The sequence below is a fragment of the Ovis aries genome, chromosome 1, assembly GCF_016772045.2.
Source record: "Ovis aries strain OAR_USU_Benz2616 breed Rambouillet chromosome 1, ARS-UI_Ramb_v3.0, whole genome shotgun sequence".
In the NCBI taxonomy this organism is placed as follows: Eukaryota; Metazoa; Chordata; class Mammalia; order Artiodactyla; family Bovidae; genus Ovis; species Ovis aries.
In genome coordinates this window covers 189,382,930-189,389,817 of record NC_056054.1, presented here as the reverse complement: position 1 = coordinate 189,389,817, position 6,888 = coordinate 189,382,930, and the positions used below count along the sequence as shown (strand labels likewise).

The window sequence follows — 6,888 nt, the reverse complement described above, 5'->3', positions numbered from 1 at the left end:
CCACCCCCCCACCCCCACCACCACTCAAGCTTTTGCCTGTGGCTCCAGGCAGGTCCACTGGCTCAGGGGAAGCTCTCTCCTATCAGGCAGACCCCCGCTACTGAGCCATTCTTATTCCATCTCCCTCCTCAGCAACATCTGAATGCAGGCCTATTGGGGACTTGGCAAAAGTACCAAGCTCATTTCCCCACCCTCCCCACAAGGCACAGGAGTGGGTCTGCTTTCACAGACAGCACCCTGGGCCTCCCCCACAATGCTGCCAACCCCCAGACCCACAGGCAACCCCACGGCTCCCAAACAGCAGAGGGCTGCCCTTGTGTGGCTGCCTCCTTGGGCTCAGTGCTTATCCCAGCAAATGTGAAAACATTTTTGGCCGCTTGAGAACAATCTTCTCTGTCATTTAAAATTTAAAAAAAATGAATTGCGTCATCACTTCATAGGCAAACCTAGTGTTGTCTTGTGTTTTTTAAAAAAAACTAAAAGTGTGATCACTCATCTTGCCCAGACTTGGTTTCCTCTCCCCTGGATTTCATCAAATGAAGCTGGGCTGTTTCCTAAAATCAAATTAGCATTCAAATAATAAAGTTTTGTCACCACAAAGAATGTGCTGTGCCGTGCTTAGTCGTTCAGTCATGTCTGACTCTTTGAAACCTCATGGACTATAACCCACCAGGCTCCTTCGTCCGTAGGGATTCTCCAGGCAAGAATACTGAATGGGTTGCCATGCCCTCCTCCAGGGGATCTTCCCAACCCAGGGATTGAACCCAGGTCTCCTGCATTGCAGGTGGATTCTTTACTGTCTGAGCCACCAGGGAAGCCCATGAAGAATAGTTTAAAACAAACAAACAAGAAAAACTCTGCACCACCAGATTGGGAAACAGTCTCCAGAATGCAGACCCCACAGAGTTGAACATAGGTGGCACTCCTGGCCTCAGTTCCCCTGGAGGAGGGGCCTTGAAAGCAGCATCCCCTCAGTAGGCAGTGGTCAGTAAAGCATCAGTCATGCCATTATCTACAAGACACCTAGAAACCAAGCCCCCACCCCAAATAAGGGAGTGGGAGGGGAACACACAAACAAGGAGGGATCTGACTTCAGAGAAAAGGGGCTAGATGACCATTTCTCCAGGAAAAACCAGGCCTATCCTCCTAAGAGGCAGGGGCTGCCAGGAAGAAAACAATGTCTTTGGAAGCCAAAGCCTGGCCTCGTTCCCTGCCCCTGACCCACAGAGTCCCCACAGAAGAATTTGGAATATGAGACAAGAAGAGAAATCCCTGCACAAACAGCCTTGGAGGAAGAGGAAAAATTAAGCAGCTACACAGCTTTTCCCCAGCTCTCTGAGTGGTAATACTAGGGCCGGATTCCTTCCCAGACACCACAAAGTCATCCTCTCCTGGCCCCATCACCCCTCCTCCTTCCCCAAGTCCTGCCACGTGCAAAATAAGACCTCAGCCCAGGCTGGCCAGAGGAGAATGAGATATTTTCTCCTTGGCTCTGCATTTTCATTCAGCCCTAAAAAGCCCAGGCTGGGCAAGAAGCCTGCAAGCGTGTCGTGCTGTGCCTCAATGCTCCCTCCCCAGGGCTGGCTGAAAATCCCCAAGTTTCTCCTTGCTCTGGCATTCTCACTGGCTGGGGTGCCAGTCCCTGGGATCTGGAAGCACTAATGGATTGGCCCTTACGATGCTTAGAAAAGTGTGACCCCAAACTGAGCATTAGCAATGCACAGCTCTGTCCATCAAGACAAACCAAGCTGGGGCTCCGACAGATAGAGGGCGGCTGGAGGGACAGGGAAAAGGTGTGCTTTGGGTGGTATGCCGTCATTGGCACTAATGGTGGAAAGAGATACTGGGTAGCCAAAATGATGGACAGTTGATACTCCAGAATCAGGGGAACTATTTCTTAGGAGACAGCATGTTTTTTCACAGCAGAGTTGCAAAGAATCTACTTGTTTAAAAATGAATTTCCATTTCCTGAATACAAAAGACTAGGAAGAACTGGGAACCACACGAAGAGGAGAAGCCAATTCAAGCTTTAAAACTGACCCTATAATAAACATCCACAAATAAGCAAGAACTGGCTGTATGGGGAAGATGCATAGGAAGTTAAGAGTTGAGAGGGACTTGAGACCACATTTCAGTCAGTTCAGTTCAGTTGCTCAGTCGTGTCTGACTCTTTGTTGACCCCATGAATCGCAGGACGCCAGGCCTTCCTGTCCATCACCATCTCCCGGAGTTCACTCAGACTCATGTCCATCGAGTCGGTGATGCCATCCAGCCATCTCATCCTCTGTCGTCCCCTGCTCCTCCTGCCCCTAATCCCTCCCAGCATCAGAGTCTTTTCCAATGAGTCAACTCTTCACATGAGGTGGCCAAAATACTGGAGTTTCAGCTTTAGCAGCATTCCTTCCAAAGAAATCCCAGGGCTGATCTCCTTCAGAATGGACTGGTTGGATCTCCTTGCAGTCCAAGGGACTCTCAAGAGTCTTCTCCAGCACCACAGTTCAAAACCATCAATTCTTCGGAGCTCAGCCTTCTTCTCAGTCCAACTCTCACATCCATACATGACCACTGGAAAAACCATAGCCTTGACTAGACGGACCTTTGTTGGCAAAGTAATGTCTCTGCTTTTGAATATGCTATCTAGGTTGGTCATAACTTTCCTTCCAAGGAGTAAGCGTCTTTTAATTTCATGGCTGCAGTCACCATCTGCAGTGATTTTGGAGAGACCACATTTAACCCCTGCTTTACAGATTAGCTGTAAAGGACTTCCCTGGTGGCTTCAAGGGTAAAGCATCTGCCAGCAATGCAGGAGACCTGGGTTCGATCCCTGGGTCGGGAAGATCCCCTGGAGAAGGAAATGGCAACCCACTCCAGTATTCTTGCCTGGAAAATCCCATGGACAGAGGAGCCTGGTAGGCTACAGTCCATGGGGCTACAAAGAGTCGGACATGACTGAGCAACTTCACTTTACAGATTAGAGGGACCTACCTAGAGGTGGTGGCTCTGGAGAAGGAAATGGCAACCCACTCTAGTATTCTTGTCTAGAGAATCCTGTGGACAGAGGGGCCTGGTAGGCTGCTGTCCATAGGGTCACATAGAGTTGGACATGACTGAAGCGACTTAGCATGCATGCATGCATTGGAGAAGGAAATGGCAACCCACTCCAGCATTCTGCCTGGAGAATCCCATGGATGGAAGAGCCTGGTGGGCTGCCATCTATGGGGTTGCACAGAGTTGGGCATGACTGAAAGGACTTAGCAGCAGCAGCAGAGGTGGTGCCTCAGATGGTAAAGAATCTGCCTGCGATGCAAGAGACCTAGGTTTGAATGCTGGGTTGGGAAGATCCCCTGGAGAAGGGAATGGCAACCCACTCCTGTATTCTTGCCCAGGGAAATCCCACGGACAGCAGAGCCTGGTGGGCTATAGTCCACGGGGTCACAAAGTATCAGATATGACTGGGCAACTAACACAGATTAGAAAGCTAAGGCCTGGGGAAGTGAGTGATTGCCTCATATTACAACGCCACTGGGCAGAAGAGCCACAACTAGAGCTGGATGGTCTAAGCAGAGCCCTGTTCACTTGGCTACATCGGTCCAAGAGCTTCCCCTTGAAAAGATCCATCATCCCAACCACCTGATACCAGCCAGTATGTCGCCAGGACCCTGCAAGGCTCTGGGCAGTGGCTGTTTCTGTGATTACCATGTTTCCCTACACACAAGTCACCCTCATGTGCTACTGACTACACTAAATCAACCACCAAAATGATTAATAAATTACTGCCCAATCATTCAAAATCACAGCATGGACTTTGATAGCAGCACCCTATCTGATTCAAACCAGTGTGCTGTGCTCAGTCATGTCCAACTCTTTGTGACCCCATGGACTGTAGCCCACCAGGCTCTTCAGTCCATGGAATTTTCCAGGCGAGAATACTGGAGTGGGTTGCCATTTCCTACTCCAGAGATCTTCCTCACCTAGGGACTGAATTCAAGTCTCTTGCGTCTCCAGCATTAGCAGCAGATTCTTTACCATTAGCGCCACCTGGGCAGAGCCCGATTCAAACCAGGAGCTGATATCAATTTTATCAAGTTCTTGTATAATAATATTCTCAGTATTTGGGTGGCCCTTTTGAGTTTTTCCAAAATTCTTTGATATCTTATATTTAACATTCTGTTCATCAAACCCCAGGGATTAAAGGTAGAGAAGGGGCTGAGACACTGGTTTCATAGACTTTTCCAATGATTATCCATCAGTAAACAGCTGGTGAGTGAGGCCGAGAGACCACCAAAAGCCTTTTATTCCCAGAGCCAAGCTCTTTCCTGAGCAAGTTGGGAATAGGAATAAGAAGCTAAACTTTACAAGAAGCTTCAGAAGGAAGAGCCATAAGGATATTATCTGTTAACCTGAAGGCAAACAGAAGATACAGGAGCCTGGGGGCTAACTACTGAGAATCATACTTCAGTCATACCTCCCTTTTCTTTTTTTTATTAAAGTATTAATTGCACACAGTAAAGTGTAAAATCTTAAGGGAAGATCTAGGTAAATTTTTGCATGTTTATACACTAATGTAGCCATCCAGACATTAGAACATTTGCAGCTACTCAGAAGGCCCCCTCATCCCCCTTCCAATTAAGAATAACCACTATTCTGACCTCTGTCTCACAGACTAGGTTCTTCTTGTTCTTGAATGTCATATAAATGAGAGAATATAATATGTATTCTTTTACACCTGGGTTCTTTTAGTCAACATTCTGTTTGTAAGATTCTTCTATGCTGTTCGTAAGCCAACGGTGTGATTCTTCTCATTGCTGTATAACATTCTGTTGCATCAATATACAAAAATGCATTTACCCATTCTACTGTCGATAGAATCACTTTGGTTGCTTCCAGTTTGGGGCTGTCATGAATAAAGTTTTATGAACAGTCTTATAAAGGTTTTTATGAATTAAAAAACCCTCTTGTCAGTTGGGAATATCCAGGAGCAGAACTGGAGCATCATGGGTGTATACAGAAGGATACTAGTGAAAATTTTTCAAAGTGACTGCATCCATCAGCAAAGAGAGTTCCTGGAGCTCCACACTTTGTATTATTGGTAAAGACTCCTTTTTAAAGTATCACTGTGAAATAAGGTACCCCAGTTAGGTTTTTAGATAACCAATTTTAATCTATAAGCAACTTTTCAATTCTCATTTTTAATTCTAACAATTCTACTTCTTGAACAGACTTAACCACCTAACCCTTGCAGCCCACATAGACGTGGGCAGAGAGATGTCTACTCACATATTCAATATCTAGGAATTTCATTGTCTCTTCCTTCATGGGTAGTCATCTAAAGTATCAGAAGGTCATACACCTTCTAATCACTCTTCTAGGAAATGTTGAAGGTGGCCTAATCAAGAACTTAATTTCCACATAATCATAAGCCCATGAGTTCTAGTCTCATTGTGCATGGACATCTTTGCTGCTTTAAGGCTATTTCTATGTCCACAATATTGAAGGTTGCCCCATTAGTGGGCAAGTGAGTTACTACCATTTCATTTGTTTTCATGCGGCTTGGCAAATGTTACTCAGTTATCAATTAATCAACACACATTTACAAAGCACATATTTTATGTTACTGAGCTAGACATTCTAGAAGCCACAAAGAAAATCAACATTTCTCTTGAGGAGGCAGGGCCCTGGGGTAAATCATGTGGAATGTTGTCATCTACCTTCCTCTTCTCATTTTCACGCAAACTCTTTCATAGATGAAATGGAGTTAAAACAAACATCAGTGATGGCCTTGACCTTGGAGAGGAAAGCATGTCTTAAGAAAATGAAAATGGAAGAGGGGCGAACAGACCTGCCCATAGGGCCATCGTGATGGGGTTAGCAGGCATTTGGTTCTATCCAAAATGTCCATAAGACACTTGGTCACATAAGACATCTGGTCCATGTCAAAAGGTCCTTGAAATTTGGTCCTATCTAAATCATCCATGAATATATTTGGTCCATGCCAAATGGTCTTGGACAGGACCAAATATCAAGGATCTTTTGGCATGGACCAAACAAACTGCAATATGATAGAGTAACTGGATGACAGAAGGTGATGACCAACCTATAGTCTTCTCTTAGAACAAGATCAAATTCTACCTTATCCCTTCCTCTCCTGACATCTGCCCACCACCACCTTTTTTGTCCCCAGCAACTCTAGGTGTCGCTGACCATACCTCACCACTGGGGAATATGTGCCCAAGACAAGATATATTCCCTGACCTTACCGAACATACCAACCTTAAAGAAAATACCTATGGTGACCACCAAATGCAGAGTTGACTCCAAAGAGGAGGCACATACAAGCAAAGAGCAGAAGGGCCCTGAGCTGGTCCTCAGCGCAGGTCAGACAAGGCAGAGCAGTGGAGTAATGGTCGTAAGTGCCCTGCCCTCTAGCTGAGCAAGGGAAAGAACAAGAATAAACATGGAGCCCTTAGAGTCTGTTAACAGACAGGACAAGCTTTCCACACACTACGTCACTATGATGCTAGGGTAGGGTTCGGCTACTGCTCCTGAGTACAGCCTGGCTTCTTCACTCAAACAAAAGCTGTCTGAAAAACCATGACTGAGAATTTTAGGAACTTTCTTAGAAACACCCTCAGATAAGCAGGTGGAGGTGGCTGTGTACAATTTTGCTCATTAGCATGCGACAGCCCTCAATTTCTCAATTCAGAGTTTCTGACTTGGCTCTCTAGACAAATGTAAATGACTGAGAACAACTCCGTGGCTTTTCTGGACTGGAAAGCTGCTTCTGCTCCTATGCAGAGACATAACCAAGCTGATTTGGCAGCTAAAGAAGGGCATGGCAACCCACTCTAGTATTCTTGTTCATGGGAGAATCCCATGAACAGAAGAGTC

General features: G+C 46.1%; 1 protein-coding gene across 19 annotated transcripts in view; it reads right to left on the bottom strand.

Annotated features, from left to right (window-relative positions):
- KALRN (kalirin RhoGEF kinase) overlaps positions 1–6,888 on the bottom strand; it is a 699,404-nt gene that overhangs the window by 596,687 nt on the left and 95,829 nt on the right. The window lies entirely within an intron of this gene.